The sequence below is a fragment of the Ascidiella aspersa genome, chromosome 1 (assembly GCF_963924565.1).
Source record: "Ascidiella aspersa chromosome 1, kaAscAspe10.2, whole genome shotgun sequence".
Classification (NCBI taxonomy): domain Eukaryota; kingdom Metazoa; phylum Chordata; class Ascidiacea; order Phlebobranchia; family Ascidiidae; genus Ascidiella; species Ascidiella aspersa.
Window position 1 is genome coordinate 26,257,492 of NC_139447.1, and position 13,374 is coordinate 26,270,865.

Here is a 13,374-nt window from a genome sequence, read left to right on the forward strand (position 1 = left end):
CCAAATTGTGTTAATATCTCGTTCCTTCGATAGCTCAGTTGTTAGAGCGGTGGACTGTAGCGGTTAAGTTATTCAGAAATCCATAGGTCACTGGTTCGAATCCGGTTCGAAGGATAAATTTTTCAAACTTGCCCCTTTTTTATCACTTTCCAAACTTTGCCAAATTGTGGTACTATCTCGTTCCTTCGATAGCTCAGTTGGCAGAGCGGTGGACTGTAGCGGTTAAGTTCCTCAGAAATCCATAGGTCACTGGTTCGAATCCGGTTCCAAGGATAAATTTTTCAAACTTGCCCATTTTTATCACTTGCCAAACTTTGCCAAATTGTGTTAATATCTCGTTCCTTCGATAGCTCAGTTGGTAGAGCGGTGGACTGTAGCGGTTGAATTCCTCAGAAATCCATAGGTCACTGGTTCGAATCCGGCTCTAAGGATAAATTTTTTAAACTTGCCCCTTTTTTATCACTTGGCAAACTTTTCCAAATTGTGGCGATGTCTCGTTCCTTCGATAGCTCAGTTGGCAGAGCGGTGGACTGTAGCGGTTAAGTTCCTCAGAAATCCATAGGTCACTGGTTCGAATCCGGTTCGAAGGATAAATTTTTCAAACTTGCCCCTTTTTTATCACTTCCAAAACTTTGCCAAATTGTGGTAATATCTCGTTCCTTCGATAGCTCAGTTGGTAGAGCGGTGGACTGTAGCGGTGAAGTTCCTCAGAAGTCCATAGGTCGCTGGTTCGAAGGATAAATTTTTAAAACTTGCTCCTTTTTTATCACTTGGCGAACTTTGACAAATTGTGGTAATATTTCGTATCTTCGATAGCTCAGTTGGTAGAGCGGTGGACTGTAGCGCTTAAGTTCTTCAGAAATCCATAGGTCACTGATTTTAAACCGGTTCGAAGGATAAATTTTTCAAACTTGCCCCTTTTTTATCACTTTACAAACTTTGCCAAATTGTTGTAATATCTCGTTCCTTCGATAGCTCAGTTGGTAGAGCGGTGGACTGTAGCGGTTAAGTTCTTCAGTAATCCATAGGTCACTGGTTCGAATCCGGTTCGAAGGATAAATTTTTCAAACTTGCCCATTTTTTATCACTTGCCAAACTTTGCCAAATTGTGGCAATATCTGGTTCCTTCGATAGCTCAGTTGGTAGAGCGGTGGACTGTAGCGGTAAAGTTCTTCAGAAATCCGTAGGTCACTGGTTCGAATCCGGTTCGAAGGATAAATTTTTCAAACTTGCCCCTTTGTTATCACTTTACAAACTTTGCCAAATTGTTGTAGTATCTCGTTCCTTCGATACCTCAGTTGGAAGAGCGGTGGACTGTAGCGAATAAATTCTTCAGAAATCCATAGGTCACTGGTTCGAATCCGGTTCGAAGGATAAATTTTTCAAACTTGCCCCTTTTTTATCACTTTGCAAACTTTGCCAAATTGTGGTAATATCTCGTTCCTTCGATAGCTCAGTTGGTAGAGCGGTGGACTGTAGCGGTTTAATTCCTCAGAAATCCATAGGTCACTGGTTCGAATCCGGTTCGAAGAATAAATTTTTCAAACTTGCCCCTTTTTTATCACTATTCAAACTTTGCCAAATTGTGGTAATATCTCGTTCCTTCGATAGCTCAGTTGGTAGAGCGGTGGTCTGTAGCGGTGAAGTTCTTCAGAAATCCATAGGTCTCTGATTGTAAACCGGTTCGAAGGATAATTTTTTCAAACTTGCCCCTTTTTTATCACTTTCAAAACTTTGCCAAATTGTGGTAATATCTCGTTCCTTCGATAGCTCAGTTGGTAGAGCGGTGGACTGTAACGGTTAAGTTCTTCAGAAATCCATAGGTCACTGGTTCGAATCCGGTTCGAAGGATAAATTTTTCAAACTTGCCCCTTTTTTATCACTTTTAAAACTTTGCCAAATTGTGGTAATATCTCGTTCCTTCGATAGCTCAGTTGGTAGAGCGGTGGACTGTAGCGGTTAAGAACTTCAGAAATCCATAGGTCACTGGTTCGAATCCGGTTCGAAAGATAAATTTTTCAAACTTGCCCCTTTGTTATCACTTGCTAAACGTTGACAAATTGTACCAATATCTCGTTCCTTCGAAACATCAATTGGAAGAGCGGTTGACTGTAGCGATTAAATTCTTCAGAAATCCATAGGTCACTGGTTCGAAGGATAAATTTTTCAAACTTGCCCATTTTTATCACTTGCCAAACTTTGCCAAATTGTTGTAATATCTCTTCCTTCGATAGCTCAGTTAGTAGAGCGGTGGACTGTAGCGGTTAAGTTCTTCAGAAATCCATAGGTCACTGGTTCGAATCCGGTTCCAAGGATAAATTTTTCAAACTTGCCCATTTTTATCACTTGCCAAACTTTGCCAAATTGTGTTAATATCTCGTTCCTTCGATAGCTCAGTTGGTAGAGCGGTGGACTGTAGCGGTTAAGTTCCTCAGAAATCCATAGGTCACTGGTTCGAATCCGGTTCGAAGGGTAAATTTTTCAAACTTGCCCCTTTTTTATCACTTGGCAAACTTTGCCAAATTGTGGCGATGTCTCGTTCCTTCGATAGCTCAGTTGGTAGAGCGATGGACTGGAGCGGTTAAGTTCTTCTGAAATCCATAGAACACTGGTTTGAATCCTGTTCGAAGGATAAATTTTTCAAACTTGCCCCTTTTTTATCACTTTCCAAACTTTGCCAAATTGTGGTACTCTCTCGTTCCTTCGATAGCTCAGTTGGTAGAGCGATGGACTATAGCTGTTAAGTTCCTCAGAAATCCATAGGTCACTGGTTCGAATCCGGTTCGAAGGATAAATTTTTCAAACTTGCCCCTTTTATATCACTTGGCAAACTTTGCCAAATTGTGGCAATATCTGGTTCCTTCGATAGCTCAGTTGGTAGAGCGGTGGACTGTAGCGGTAATGTTCTTCAGAAATCCGTATGTCACTGGTTCGAAGGATACATTTTTCAAACTTGCCCCTTTGTTATCACTTGCTTAACTTTGACAAATTGTACCAATATCTCGTTCCTTCGATAGCTCATTTGGAACAGCGGTTGACTGTAGCGATTAAATTCTTCAGAAATCCATAGGTCACTGGTTCAAATCCGCTTCGAAGGATAAATTTTTCAAACTTGCCCTTTTTATATCACTTGGCAAACTTTGCCAAATTGTGGCAATATCTGGTTCCTTCGATAGCTCAGTTGGTAGAGCGGTGGACTGTAGCGGTAATGTTCTTCAGAAATCCGTATGTCACTGGTTCGAAGGATACATTTTTCAAACTTGCCCCTTTGTTATCACTTGCTAAACTTTGACAAATTGTACCAATATCTCGTTCCTTCGATAGCTCAGTTGGTAGAGCGGTGGACTGTAGCGGTTAAGTTCCTCAGAAATCCATAGGTCACTGGTTCGAATCCGGTTCGAAGGATAGATTTGTCAAACTTGCCCATTTTTATAACTTGGCAAACTTTGCCAAATTGTGTTAATATCTCGTTCCTTCGATAGCTCAGTTAGTAGAGCGATGGACTGTAGCGGTTAAGTTATTCAGAAATCCATAGGTCACTGGTTCGAATCCGGTTCGAAGGATAAATTTTTCAAACTTGCCCCTTTTTTATCACTTTCCAAACTTTGCCAAATTGTGGTACTATCTCGTTCCTTCGATAGCTCAGTTGGTAGAGCGGTGGACTGTAGCGGTTGAATTCCTCAGAAATCCATAGGTCACTGGTTCGAATCCGGCTCTAAGGATAAATTTTTTAAACTTGCCCCTTTTTTATCACTTGGCAAACTTTTCCAAATTGTGGCGATGTCTCGTTCCTTCGATAGCTCAGTTGGCAGAGCGGTGGACTGTAGCGGTTAAGTTCCTCAGAAATCCATAGGTCACTGGTTCGAATCTGGTTCGAAGGATAAATTTTTCAAACTTGCCCCTTTTTTATCACTTTCCAAACTTTGCCAAATTGTGGTAATATCTCGTTCCTTCGATAGCTCAGTTGGTAGAGCGGTGGACTGTAGCGGCGAAGTTCCTCAGAAGTCCATAGGTCGCTGGTTCGAATCCGGTTCGAAGGATAAATTTTTAAAACTTGCTCCTTTTTTATCACTTGGCAAACTTTGACAAATTGTGGTAATATTTCGTTTCTTCGATAGCTCAGTTGGTAGAGCGGTGGACTGTAGCGCTTAAGTTCTTCAGAAATCCATAGGTCACTGATTTTAAACCGGTTCGAAGGATAAATTTTTCAAACTTGCCCCTTTTTTATCACTTTACAAACTTTGCCAAATTGTTGTAATATCTCGTTCCTTCGATAGCTCAGTTGGTAGAGCGGTGGACTGTAGCGGTTAAGTTCTTCAGAAATCCATAGGTCACTGGTTCGAATCCGGTTCGAAGGATAAATTTTTCAAACTTGCCCCTTTTTTATCACTTGCCAAACTTTGCCAAATTGTGGCAATATCTGGTTCCTTCGATAGCTCAGTTGGTAGAGTGGTGGACTGTAGCGGTAAAGTTCTTCAGAAATCCGTAGGTCACTGGTTCGAATCCGGTTCGAAGGATAAATTTTTCAAACTTGCCCCTTTGTTATCACTTGTCAAACATTGACAAATTGTACCAATATCTCGGTCCTTCGATAGCTCATTTGGAAGAGTGGTTGACTGTCGCGATTAAATTCTTCAGAAATCCATAGGTCACTGGTTCGAATCCGGTTCGAAGGATAAATTTTTCAAACTTGCCCCTTTTTTATCACTTTACAAACTTTGCCAAATTGTGTTACTATCTCGTTCCTTCGATAGCTCAGTTGGTAGAGCGGTGGACTGTAGCGGTTAAGTTCCTCAGAAATCCATAGGTCACTGGTTCGAATCCGGTTCGAAGGATAAATTTTTCAAACTTGCCCAATTTTTATCACTTTGCAAACTTTGCCAAATTGCGGTACTATCTCGTTCCTTCGATAGCTCTGTTGGTAGAGCGGTGGACTGTAGCGGTTAAGTTCCTCAGAAATCCATAGGTCACTGGTTCGAATCCGGTTCCAAAGATAAATTTTTCAAACTTGCCCCTTTTTTATCACTTGGCAAACTTTGCCAAATTGTGGTACTATCTCGTTCCTTCGATAGCTCAGTTGGTAGAGCGGTGGACTGTAGCGCTTAAGTTCTTCAGAAATCCATAGGTCACTGGTTCGAATCCGGTTCGAAGGATAAATTTTTCAAACTTGCCCCTTTTTTGTCACTTTCCAAACTTTGCCAAATTGTGGTAATATCTCGTTCCTTCGATAGCTCAGTTGGTAGAGCGGTGGACTGTAGCGCTTAAGTTCTTCAGAAATCCATAGGTCACTGATTGTAAACCGGTTCGAAGGATAACTTTTTCAAACTTGCCCCTTTTTTATCACTTTACAAACTTTGCCAAATTGTTGTAATATCTCGTTCCTTCGATAGCTCAGTTGGTAGAGCGGTGGACTGTAGCGGTTAAGTTCTTCAGAAATCCATAGGTCACTGGTTCGAATCCGGTTCGAAGGATAAATTTTTCAAACTTGCCCCTTTTTTATCACTTGCCAAACTTTGCCAAATTGTGGCAATATCTGGTTCCTTCGATAGCTCAGTTGGTAGAGCGGTGGACTGTAGCGATTAAGTTCCTCAGAAATCCATAGGTCACTGGTTCGAATCCGGTTCGTAGGATAAATTTTTCAAACTTGCCCCTTTTTTATCACTTTGCAAACTTTGCCAAATTGTGGTAATATCTCATTCCTTCGTTAGCTCAGTTGGTAGAGCGGTGGACTGTAGCGCTTAAGTTCTTCAGAAATCCATAGGTCACTGATTGTAAACCGGTTCGAAGGATAAATTTTTCAAACTTGCTCCTTTTTTAAAACTTTACAAACTTTGCCAAATTGTTGTAATATCTCGTTCCTTCGATAGCTCAGTTGGTAGAGCGGTGGACTGTAGCGGTTAAGTTCTTCAGAAATCCATAGGTCACTGGTTCGAATCCGGTTCGAAGGATAAATTTTTCAAACTTGCCCCTTTTTTATTAATTGCCAAACTTTGCCAAATTGTGGCAATATCTGGTTCCTTCGATAGCTCAGTTGGTAGAGCGGTGGACTGTAGCGGTAAAGTTCTTCAGAAATCTGTATGTCACTGGTTCGAATCCGGTTCAAAGGATAAATTTTTCAAACTTGCCCCTTTGTTATCACTTGGCAAACATTGACAAATTGTACCAATATCTCGGTCCTTCGATAGCTCATTTGGAAGAGCGGTTGACTGTCGCGATTTAATTCTTCAGAAATCCATAGGTCACTGGTTCGAATCCGGTTCGAAGGATAAATTTTTCAAACTTGCCCCTTTTTTATCACTTTACAAACTTTGCCAAATTGTGTTACTATCTCGTTCCTTCGATAGCTCAGTTGGTAGACCGGTGGACTGTAGCGGTTAAGTTCCTCAGAAATCCATAGGTCACTGGTTCGAATCCGGTTCGAAGGATAAATTTTTCAAACTTGCCCCATTTTTATCACTTTCCAAACTTTGACAAATTGTGGTACTATCTCGTTTCTTCGATAGCTCAGTTGGCAGAGCGGTGGACTGTAGCGCTTAAGTTCTTCAGAAATCCATAGGTCACAGGTTCTAATCCGGTTCGAAGGATAAATTTTTCAAACTTGCCCCTTTTTTATAACTTTCCAAACTTTGCCAAATTGTGGTAATATCTCGTTCTTTCGATAGCTCAGTTGGTAGAGCGGTGGACTGTAGCGCTTAAGTTCTTCAGAAATCCATAGGTCACTGATTGTAAACCGGTTCGAAGGATAAATTTTTCAAACTTGCCCCTTTTTTATCACTTTACAAACTTTGCCAAATTGTTGTAATATCTCGTTCCTTCGATAGCTCAGTTGGTAGAGCGGTGGACTGTAGCGGTTAAGTTCTTCAGAAATCCATAGGTCACTGGTTCGAATCCGGTTCGAAGGATAACTTTTTCAAACTTGCCCCTTTTTTATCACTTGGCAAACTTTGCCAAATTGTGGCAATATCTGGTTCCTTCGATAGCTCAGTTGGTAGAGCGGTAGACTGTAGCGGTTAAGTTCCTCAGAAATCCATAGGTCACTGGTTCGAATCCGGTTCGAAGGATAAATTTTTCAAACTTGCCCCTTTTTTATCACTTTCCAAACTTTGCCAAATTGTGGTAATATCTCGTTCCTTCGATAGCTCAGTTGGTAGAGCGGTGGACTGTAGCGCTTAAGTTCTTCAGAAATCCATAGGTCACTGATTGTAAACCGGTTCGAAGGATAAATTTTTCAAACTTGCCTCTTTGTTATCACTTGCTAAACGTTGACAAATTGTACCAATATCTCGTTCCTTCGATACCCCAATTGGAAGAGCGGTGGACTGTAGCGATTAAATTCTTCAGAAATCCATAGGTCACTGGTTCGAATCCGGTTCGAAGGATAAATTTTTCAAACTTGCCCATTTTTATCACTTGCCAAACTTTGCCAAATTGTATTAATATCTCTTTCCTTCGATAGCTCAGTTGGTAGAGCGGTGGACTGTAGCGGTTAAGTTCCTCAGAAATCCATAGGTCACTGGTTCGAATCCGGTTCGAAGGATAAATTTTTCAAACTTGACCCTTTTTTATCACTTTCCAAACTTTGCTAAATTGTGGTAATATCTCGTTCCTTCGATAGCTCAGTTGGTAGAGCGGTGGACTTTACCGCTTAAGTTCTTCAGAAATCCATAGGTCACTGGTTCGAATCCGGTTCGAAGGATAAATTTTTCAAACTTGCCCGTTTTTTATCACTTGCCAAACTTTGCCAAATTGTGGCAATATCTGGTTCCTTCGATAGCTCAGTTTGTAGAGCGGTGGACTGTAGCGGTAAAGTTCTTCAGAAACCCGTAGGTCACTGGTTCGAATCCGGTTCGAAGGATAAATTTTTCAAACTTGCCCCTTTGTTATCACTTGCTAAACGTTGACAAATTGTACCAATATCTCGTTCCTTCGATACATCAGTTGGAAGAGCGGTGGACTGTAGCGATTAAATTCTTCAGAAATCCATAGGTCACTGGTTCGAATCCGGTTCGAAGGATAAATTTTTCAAACTTGCCCATTTTTATCACTTGCCAAACTTTGCCAAATTGTATTAATATCTCGTTCCTTCGATAGCTCAGTTGGTAGAGCGGTGGACTGTAGCGGTTAAGTTCCTCAGAAATCCATAGGTCACTGGTTCGAATCCGGTTCGAAGAATAAATTTTTCAAACTTGCCCCTTTTTTATCACTTGCCAAACTTTGCCAAATTGTGGCAATATCTGGTTCCTTCGATAGCTCAGTTTGTAGAGCGGTGGACTGTAGCGGTAAAGTTCTTCAGAAACCCGTAGGTCACTGGTTCGAATCCGGTTCGAAGGATAAATTTTTCAAACTTGCCCCTTTGTTATCACTTGCTAAACGTTGACAAATTGTACCAATATCTCGTTCCTTCGATACCCCAATTGGAAGAGCGGTGGACTGTAGCGATTAAATTCTTCAGAAATCCATAGGTCACTGGTTCGAATCCGGTTCGAAGCATAAATTTTTCAAACTTGCCCATTTTTATCACTTGCCAAACTTTGCCAAATTGTATTAATATCTCGTTCCTTCGATAGCTCAGTTGGTAGAGCGGTGGACTGTAGCGGTTAAGTTCCTCAGAAATCCATAGGTCACTGGTTCGAATCCGGTTCGAAGAATAAATTTTTCAAACTTGCCCCTTTTTTATCACTATTCAAACTTTGCCAAATTGTGGTAATATCTCGTTCCTTCGATAGCTCAGTTGGTAGAGCGGTGGACTGTAGCGGTGAAGTTCTTCAGAAATCCATAGGTCTCTGATTGTAAACCGGTTCGAAGGATAATTTTTTCAAACTTGCCCCTTTTTTATCACTTTCAAAACTTTGCCAAATTGTGGTAATATCTCGTTCCTTCGATAGCTCAGTTGGTAGAGCGGTGGACTGTAGCGGTTAAGTTCTTCAGAAATCCATAGGTCACTGGTTCGAATCCGGTTCGAGGGATAAATTTTTCAAACTTGCCCCTTTTTTATCACTTTCGAAACTTTGCCAAATTGTGGTAATATCTCGTTCCTTCGATAGCTCAGTTGGTAGAGCGGTGGACTGTAGCGGTTAAGTTCTTCAGAAATCCATAGGTCACTGGTTCGAATCCGGTTCGAAGGATAAATTTTTCAAACTTGCCCCTTTTTTATCACTTTCGAAACTTTGCCAAATTGTGGTAATATCTCGTTCCTTCGAAACATCAATTGGAAGAGCGGTTGACTGTAGCGATTAAATTCTTCAGAAATCCATAGGTCACTGGTTCGAAGGATAAATTTTTCAAACTTGCCCCATTTTATCACTTTCAAAACATTGCCAAATTGTGGTACTATCTCGTTCCTTCGATAGCTCAGTTGATAGAGCGGTGGACTGTAGCGGGTGAGTTCCACAGAAATCCATAGATCACTGGTTCGAATCCGGTTCGAAGGATAAATTTTTCAAACTTGCCCCTTTTTTATCACTTGGCAAACTTTGACAAATTGTGGTAATATTTCGTTCCTTCGATAGCTCAGTTGGTAGAGCGGTGGACTGTAGCGCTTAAGTTCTTCAGAAATCCATAGGTCTCTGATTGTAAACCGGTTCAAAGGATAATTTTTTTAAACTTGCCCCTTTTTTATCACTTTTAAAACTTTGCCAAATTGTGGTAACAACTCGTTCCTTCGATAGCTCAGTTGGTAGAGCGGTGGACTGTAGCGGTTAAGTTCTTCAGAAATCCATAGGTCACTGGTTCGAAGGATTGATTTTTCAAACTTGTGCCTTGTTATCACTTTCCAAACTTTGCCAAATTGTAGTAATATCTCGTTCCTTCGATAGCTCAGTTGGTAGAGCGATGGACTGTATCGGCTATATTCTTCGGAAATCCATAGGTCACTGGTTCGAAGGAGTGATTTTTCAAACTTGCGCCTTGTTATCACTTTCCAAACTTTGCCAAATTGTGGTACTATCTCGTTCCTTCGATAGCTCAGTTGGCAGAGCGGTGGACTGTAGCGGTTAAGTTCCTCAGAAATCCATAGGTCACTGGTTCGAATCCGGTTCCAAGGATAAATTTTTCAAACTTGCCCCTTTTTTATCACTAGCCAAACTTTGCCAAATTGTGTTAATATCTCGTTCCTTCGATAGCTCAGTTGGTAGAGCGGTGGACTGTAGCGGTTGAATTCCTCAGAAATCCATAGGTCTCTGGTTTGAATCCGGTTCGAAGGATAAATTTTTTAAACTTGCCCCTTTTTTATCACTTGGCAAACTTTGCCAAATTGTGGCGATGTCTCGTTCCTTCGATAGCTCAGTTGGTAGACCGATGGACTGTAGCGGTTAAGTTCTTCTGAAATCCATAGGTCACTGGTTCGAATCCGGTTCGAAGGATAATTTTTTCAAACTTGCCCCTTTTTATCACTTTCAAAACTTTGACAAATTGTGGTACTATCTCGTTCCTTCGATAGCTCAGTTGGTAGAGCGGTGGACTGTAGCGGTTAAGTTCCTCAGAAATCCATAGGTCACTGGTTCGAATCCGGTTCGAAGGATAAATTTTTCAAACTTGCCCCTTTTTTATCACTTGGCAAACTTTGACAAATTGTGGTAATATTTCGTTCCTTCGATAGCGCAGTTGGTTGAGCGGTGGACTGTAGCGCTAAAGTTCTTCAGAAATCCATAGGCCTCTGATTGTAAACCGGTTCGAAGGATAATTTTTTCAAATTTGCCCCTTTTTTATCACTTTCAAAACTTGGCGAAATTGTGGTAATATCTCGTTCCTTCGATAGCTCAGTTGGTAGAGCGGTGGACTGTAGCGGTTAAGTTCTTCAGAAATCCATAGGTCACTGGTTCGAATCCGGTTCGAAGGATAAATTTTTCAAACTTGCCCCTTTTTATCACTTGGCAAACTTTGACAAATTGTGGTAATATTTCGTTCCTTCGATAGCGCAGTTGGTTGAGCGGTGGACTGTAGCGCTTAAGTTCTTCAGAAATCCATAGGCCTCTGATTGTAAACCGGTTCGAAGAATAATTTTTTCAAATTTGCCCCTTTTTTATCACTTTCAAAACTTTGCCAAATTGTGGTAATATCTCGTTCCTTCGATAGCTCAGTTGGTAGAGCGGTGGACTGTAGCGGTTAAGTTCTTCAGAAATCCATAGGTCACTGGTTCGAATCCGGTTCGAAGGATAAATTTTTCAAACTTGCCCCTTTTTATCACTTGGCAAACTTTGACAAATTGTGGTAATTTTTCGTTCCTTCGATAGTTCAGTTGGTAGAGCGGTGGACTGTAGCTCTTAAGTTCTTCAGAAATCCATAGGTCTCTGATTGTAAACCGGTTCGAAGGATAATTTTTTCAAACTTGCCCCTTTTTTATCACTTTCAAAACTTTGCCAAATTGTGGTAATATCTCGTTCCTTCGATAGCTCAGTTGGTAGAGCGGTGGACTGTAGCGGTTAAGTTCTTCAGAAATCCATAGGTCACTGGTTCGAATCCGGTTCGAAGGATAAATTTTTCAAACTTGCCCCTTTTTTATCACTTTCAAAACTTTGCCAAATTGTGGTACTATCTCGTTCCTTCGATAGCTCAGTTGGTAGAGCGGTGGACTGTAGCGGTTAAGTTCCTCAGAAATCCATAGGTCACTGGTTCGAATCCGGTTCGAAGGATAAATTTTTCAAACTTGCCCCTTTTTTATCACTTGGCAAACTTTGACAAATTGTGGTATTATTTCGTTCCTTCGATAGCGCAGTTGGTTGAGCGGTGGTCTGTAGCGCTTAAGTTCTTCAGAAATCCATAGGCCTCTGATTGTAAACCGGTTCGAAGGATAATTTTTTCAAATTTGCTCCTTTTTTATCACTTTCAAAACTTTGCCAAATTGTGGTAATATCTCGTTCCTTCGATAGCTCAGTTGGTAGAGCGGTGGACTGTAGCGGTTAAGTTCTTCAGAAATCCATAGGTCACTGGTTCGAATCCGGTTCGAAGGATAATTTTTCAAACTTGCCCCTTTTTATCACTTGGCAAACTTTGCCAAATTGTGTTAATATCTCGTTCCTTCGATAGCTCAGTTGGTAGAGCGATGGACTGTATCGGCTATATTCTTCGGAAATCCATAGGTCACTGGTTCGAAGGAGTGATTTTTCAAACTTGCGCCTTGTTATCACTTTCCAAACTTTGCCAAATTGTGGTACTATCTCGTTCCTTCGATAGCTCAGTTGGCAGAGCGGTGGACTGTAGCGGTTAAGTTCCTCAGAAATCCATAGGTCACTGGTTCGAATCCGGTTCCAAGAATAAATTTTTCAAACTTGCCCCTTTTTTATCACTAGCCAAACTTTGCCAAATTGTGTTAATATCTCGTTCCTTCGATAGCTTAGTTGGTAGAGCGGTGGACTGTAGCGGTTGAATTCCTCAGAAATCCATAGGTCTCTGGTTTGAATCCGGTTCGAAGGATAAATTTTTTAAACTTGCCCCTTTTTTATCACTTGGCAAACTTTGCCAAATTGTGGCGATGTCTCGTTCCTTCGATAGCTCAGTTGGTAGACCGATGGACTGTAGCGGTTAAGTTCTTCTGAAATCCATAGGTCACTGGTTCGAATCCGGTTCGAAGGATAATTTTTTCAAACTTGCCCCTTTTTATCACTTTCAAAACTTTGACAAATTGTGGTACTATCTCGTTCCTTCGATAGCTCAGTTGGTAGAGCGGTGGACTGTAGCGGTTAAGTTCCTCAGAAATCCATAGGTCACTGGTTCGAATCCGGTTCGAAGGATAAATTTTTCAAACTTGCCCCTTTTTTATCACTTGGCAAACTTTGACAAATTGTGGTAATATTTCGTTCCTTCGATAGCGCAGTTGGTTGAGCGGTGGACTGTAGCGCTAAAGTTCTTCAGAAATCCATAGGCCTCTGATTGTAAACCGGTTCGAAGGATAATTTTTTCAAATTTGCCCCTTTTTTATCACTTTCAAAACTTGGCGAAATTGTGGTAATATCTCGTTCCTTCGATAGCTCAGTTGGTAGAGCGGTGGACTGTAGCGGTTAAGTTCTTCAGAAATCCATAGGTCACTGGTTCGAATCCGGTTCGAAGGATAAATTTTTCAAACTTGCCCCTTTTTATCACTTGGCAAACTTTGACAAATTGTGGTAATATTTCGTTCCTTCGATAGCGCAGTTGGTTGAGCGGTGGACTGTAGCGCTTAAGTTCTTCAGAAATCCATAGGCCTCTGATTGTAAACCGGTTCGAAGAATAATTTTTTCAAATTTGCCCCTTTTTTATCACTTTCAAAACTTTGCCAAATTGTGGTAATATCTCGTTCCTTCGATAGCTCAGTTGGTAGAGCGGTGGACTGTAGCGGTTAAGTTCTTCAGAAATCCATAGGTCACTGGTTCGAATCCGGTTCGAAGGATAAATTTTTCA

General features: G+C 41.1%; 1 protein-coding gene and 39 non-coding genes across 40 annotated transcripts in view; all 40 read left to right on the forward strand.

Moving 5' to 3' along the window:
* Positions 1–13,374, forward strand: part of LOC146168571 (protein FAM227B-like) — a 154,735-nt gene that overhangs the window by 111,031 nt on the left and 30,330 nt on the right. The window lies entirely within an intron of this gene.
* Trnay-gua (transfer RNA tyrosine (anticodon GUA)) lies at positions 24–114 on the forward strand. The gene is given in 2 exon segments: positions 24–60; positions 79–114. It is a non-coding gene; the product is annotated as a tRNA-Tyr (tRNA).
* Trnay-gua (transfer RNA tyrosine (anticodon GUA)) lies at positions 500–590 on the forward strand. The gene is given in 2 exon segments: positions 500–536; positions 555–590. It is a non-coding gene; the product is annotated as a tRNA-Tyr (tRNA).
* On the forward strand, positions 966–1,056 carry Trnay-gua (transfer RNA tyrosine (anticodon GUA)). The gene is given in 2 exon segments: positions 966–1,002; positions 1,021–1,056. It is a non-coding gene; the product is annotated as a tRNA-Tyr (tRNA).
* On the forward strand, positions 1,125–1,215 carry Trnay-gua (transfer RNA tyrosine (anticodon GUA)). Its single transcript is given in 2 exon segments — positions 1,125–1,161; positions 1,180–1,215. It is a non-coding gene; the product is annotated as a tRNA-Tyr (tRNA).
* Positions 1,443–1,533, forward strand: Trnay-gua (transfer RNA tyrosine (anticodon GUA)). Its single transcript is given in 2 exon segments — positions 1,443–1,479; positions 1,498–1,533. It is a non-coding gene; the product is annotated as a tRNA-Tyr (tRNA).
* Trnay-gua (transfer RNA tyrosine (anticodon GUA)) lies at positions 1,761–1,851 on the forward strand. The gene is given in 2 exon segments: positions 1,761–1,797; positions 1,816–1,851. It is a non-coding gene; the product is annotated as a tRNA-Tyr (tRNA).
* Trnay-gua (transfer RNA tyrosine (anticodon GUA)) lies at positions 1,920–2,010 on the forward strand. Its single transcript is given in 2 exon segments — positions 1,920–1,956; positions 1,975–2,010. It is a non-coding gene; the product is annotated as a tRNA-Tyr (tRNA).
* Trnay-gua (transfer RNA tyrosine (anticodon GUA)) lies at positions 2,383–2,473 on the forward strand. The gene is given in 2 exon segments: positions 2,383–2,419; positions 2,438–2,473. It is a non-coding gene; the product is annotated as a tRNA-Tyr (tRNA).
* On the forward strand, positions 2,542–2,632 carry Trnas-gga (transfer RNA serine (anticodon GGA)). The gene is given in 2 exon segments: positions 2,542–2,578; positions 2,597–2,632. It is a non-coding gene; the product is annotated as a tRNA-Ser (tRNA).
* Trnay-aua (transfer RNA tyrosine (anticodon AUA)) lies at positions 2,701–2,791 on the forward strand. The gene is given in 2 exon segments: positions 2,701–2,737; positions 2,756–2,791. It is a non-coding gene; the product is annotated as a tRNA-Tyr (tRNA).
* On the forward strand, positions 3,315–3,405 carry Trnay-gua (transfer RNA tyrosine (anticodon GUA)). Its single transcript is given in 2 exon segments — positions 3,315–3,351; positions 3,370–3,405. It is a non-coding gene; the product is annotated as a tRNA-Tyr (tRNA).
* Trnay-gua (transfer RNA tyrosine (anticodon GUA)) lies at positions 3,473–3,563 on the forward strand. Its single transcript is given in 2 exon segments — positions 3,473–3,509; positions 3,528–3,563. It is a non-coding gene; the product is annotated as a tRNA-Tyr (tRNA).
* Positions 3,950–4,040, forward strand: Trnay-gua (transfer RNA tyrosine (anticodon GUA)). Its single transcript is given in 2 exon segments — positions 3,950–3,986; positions 4,005–4,040. It is a non-coding gene; the product is annotated as a tRNA-Tyr (tRNA).
* Trnay-gua (transfer RNA tyrosine (anticodon GUA)) lies at positions 4,268–4,358 on the forward strand. Its single transcript is given in 2 exon segments — positions 4,268–4,304; positions 4,323–4,358. It is a non-coding gene; the product is annotated as a tRNA-Tyr (tRNA).
* Positions 4,427–4,517, forward strand: Trnay-gua (transfer RNA tyrosine (anticodon GUA)). The gene is given in 2 exon segments: positions 4,427–4,463; positions 4,482–4,517. It is a non-coding gene; the product is annotated as a tRNA-Tyr (tRNA).
* Positions 4,745–4,835, forward strand: Trnay-gua (transfer RNA tyrosine (anticodon GUA)). Its single transcript is given in 2 exon segments — positions 4,745–4,781; positions 4,800–4,835. It is a non-coding gene; the product is annotated as a tRNA-Tyr (tRNA).
* On the forward strand, positions 5,063–5,153 carry Trnay-gua (transfer RNA tyrosine (anticodon GUA)). Its single transcript is given in 2 exon segments — positions 5,063–5,099; positions 5,118–5,153. It is a non-coding gene; the product is annotated as a tRNA-Tyr (tRNA).
* Trnay-gua (transfer RNA tyrosine (anticodon GUA)) lies at positions 5,381–5,471 on the forward strand. Its single transcript is given in 2 exon segments — positions 5,381–5,417; positions 5,436–5,471. It is a non-coding gene; the product is annotated as a tRNA-Tyr (tRNA).
* Positions 5,540–5,630, forward strand: Trnay-gua (transfer RNA tyrosine (anticodon GUA)). Its single transcript is given in 2 exon segments — positions 5,540–5,576; positions 5,595–5,630. It is a non-coding gene; the product is annotated as a tRNA-Tyr (tRNA).
* Positions 5,858–5,948, forward strand: Trnay-gua (transfer RNA tyrosine (anticodon GUA)). The gene is given in 2 exon segments: positions 5,858–5,894; positions 5,913–5,948. It is a non-coding gene; the product is annotated as a tRNA-Tyr (tRNA).
* On the forward strand, positions 6,335–6,425 carry Trnay-gua (transfer RNA tyrosine (anticodon GUA)). Its single transcript is given in 2 exon segments — positions 6,335–6,371; positions 6,390–6,425. It is a non-coding gene; the product is annotated as a tRNA-Tyr (tRNA).
* Positions 6,812–6,902, forward strand: Trnay-gua (transfer RNA tyrosine (anticodon GUA)). Its single transcript is given in 2 exon segments — positions 6,812–6,848; positions 6,867–6,902. It is a non-coding gene; the product is annotated as a tRNA-Tyr (tRNA).
* On the forward strand, positions 6,971–7,061 carry Trnay-gua (transfer RNA tyrosine (anticodon GUA)). The gene is given in 2 exon segments: positions 6,971–7,007; positions 7,026–7,061. It is a non-coding gene; the product is annotated as a tRNA-Tyr (tRNA).
* Positions 7,447–7,537, forward strand: Trnay-gua (transfer RNA tyrosine (anticodon GUA)). Its single transcript is given in 2 exon segments — positions 7,447–7,483; positions 7,502–7,537. It is a non-coding gene; the product is annotated as a tRNA-Tyr (tRNA).
* Trnay-gua (transfer RNA tyrosine (anticodon GUA)) lies at positions 8,082–8,172 on the forward strand. The gene is given in 2 exon segments: positions 8,082–8,118; positions 8,137–8,172. It is a non-coding gene; the product is annotated as a tRNA-Tyr (tRNA).
* Trnay-gua (transfer RNA tyrosine (anticodon GUA)) lies at positions 8,558–8,648 on the forward strand. Its single transcript is given in 2 exon segments — positions 8,558–8,594; positions 8,613–8,648. It is a non-coding gene; the product is annotated as a tRNA-Tyr (tRNA).
* On the forward strand, positions 8,876–8,966 carry Trnay-gua (transfer RNA tyrosine (anticodon GUA)). Its single transcript is given in 2 exon segments — positions 8,876–8,912; positions 8,931–8,966. It is a non-coding gene; the product is annotated as a tRNA-Tyr (tRNA).
* On the forward strand, positions 9,035–9,125 carry Trnay-gua (transfer RNA tyrosine (anticodon GUA)). The gene is given in 2 exon segments: positions 9,035–9,071; positions 9,090–9,125. It is a non-coding gene; the product is annotated as a tRNA-Tyr (tRNA).
* On the forward strand, positions 10,271–10,361 carry Trnay-gua (transfer RNA tyrosine (anticodon GUA)). Its single transcript is given in 2 exon segments — positions 10,271–10,307; positions 10,326–10,361. It is a non-coding gene; the product is annotated as a tRNA-Tyr (tRNA).
* On the forward strand, positions 10,429–10,519 carry Trnay-gua (transfer RNA tyrosine (anticodon GUA)). The gene is given in 2 exon segments: positions 10,429–10,465; positions 10,484–10,519. It is a non-coding gene; the product is annotated as a tRNA-Tyr (tRNA).
* Positions 10,747–10,837, forward strand: Trnay-gua (transfer RNA tyrosine (anticodon GUA)). Its single transcript is given in 2 exon segments — positions 10,747–10,783; positions 10,802–10,837. It is a non-coding gene; the product is annotated as a tRNA-Tyr (tRNA).
* On the forward strand, positions 11,064–11,154 carry Trnay-gua (transfer RNA tyrosine (anticodon GUA)). Its single transcript is given in 2 exon segments — positions 11,064–11,100; positions 11,119–11,154. It is a non-coding gene; the product is annotated as a tRNA-Tyr (tRNA).
* Trnay-gua (transfer RNA tyrosine (anticodon GUA)) lies at positions 11,381–11,471 on the forward strand. Its single transcript is given in 2 exon segments — positions 11,381–11,417; positions 11,436–11,471. It is a non-coding gene; the product is annotated as a tRNA-Tyr (tRNA).
* Positions 11,540–11,630, forward strand: Trnay-gua (transfer RNA tyrosine (anticodon GUA)). The gene is given in 2 exon segments: positions 11,540–11,576; positions 11,595–11,630. It is a non-coding gene; the product is annotated as a tRNA-Tyr (tRNA).
* Positions 11,858–11,948, forward strand: Trnay-gua (transfer RNA tyrosine (anticodon GUA)). The gene is given in 2 exon segments: positions 11,858–11,894; positions 11,913–11,948. It is a non-coding gene; the product is annotated as a tRNA-Tyr (tRNA).
* Trnay-gua (transfer RNA tyrosine (anticodon GUA)) lies at positions 12,480–12,570 on the forward strand. The gene is given in 2 exon segments: positions 12,480–12,516; positions 12,535–12,570. It is a non-coding gene; the product is annotated as a tRNA-Tyr (tRNA).
* Positions 12,638–12,728, forward strand: Trnay-gua (transfer RNA tyrosine (anticodon GUA)). Its single transcript is given in 2 exon segments — positions 12,638–12,674; positions 12,693–12,728. It is a non-coding gene; the product is annotated as a tRNA-Tyr (tRNA).
* Trnay-gua (transfer RNA tyrosine (anticodon GUA)) lies at positions 12,956–13,046 on the forward strand. Its single transcript is given in 2 exon segments — positions 12,956–12,992; positions 13,011–13,046. It is a non-coding gene; the product is annotated as a tRNA-Tyr (tRNA).
* On the forward strand, positions 13,273–13,363 carry Trnay-gua (transfer RNA tyrosine (anticodon GUA)). The gene is given in 2 exon segments: positions 13,273–13,309; positions 13,328–13,363. It is a non-coding gene; the product is annotated as a tRNA-Tyr (tRNA).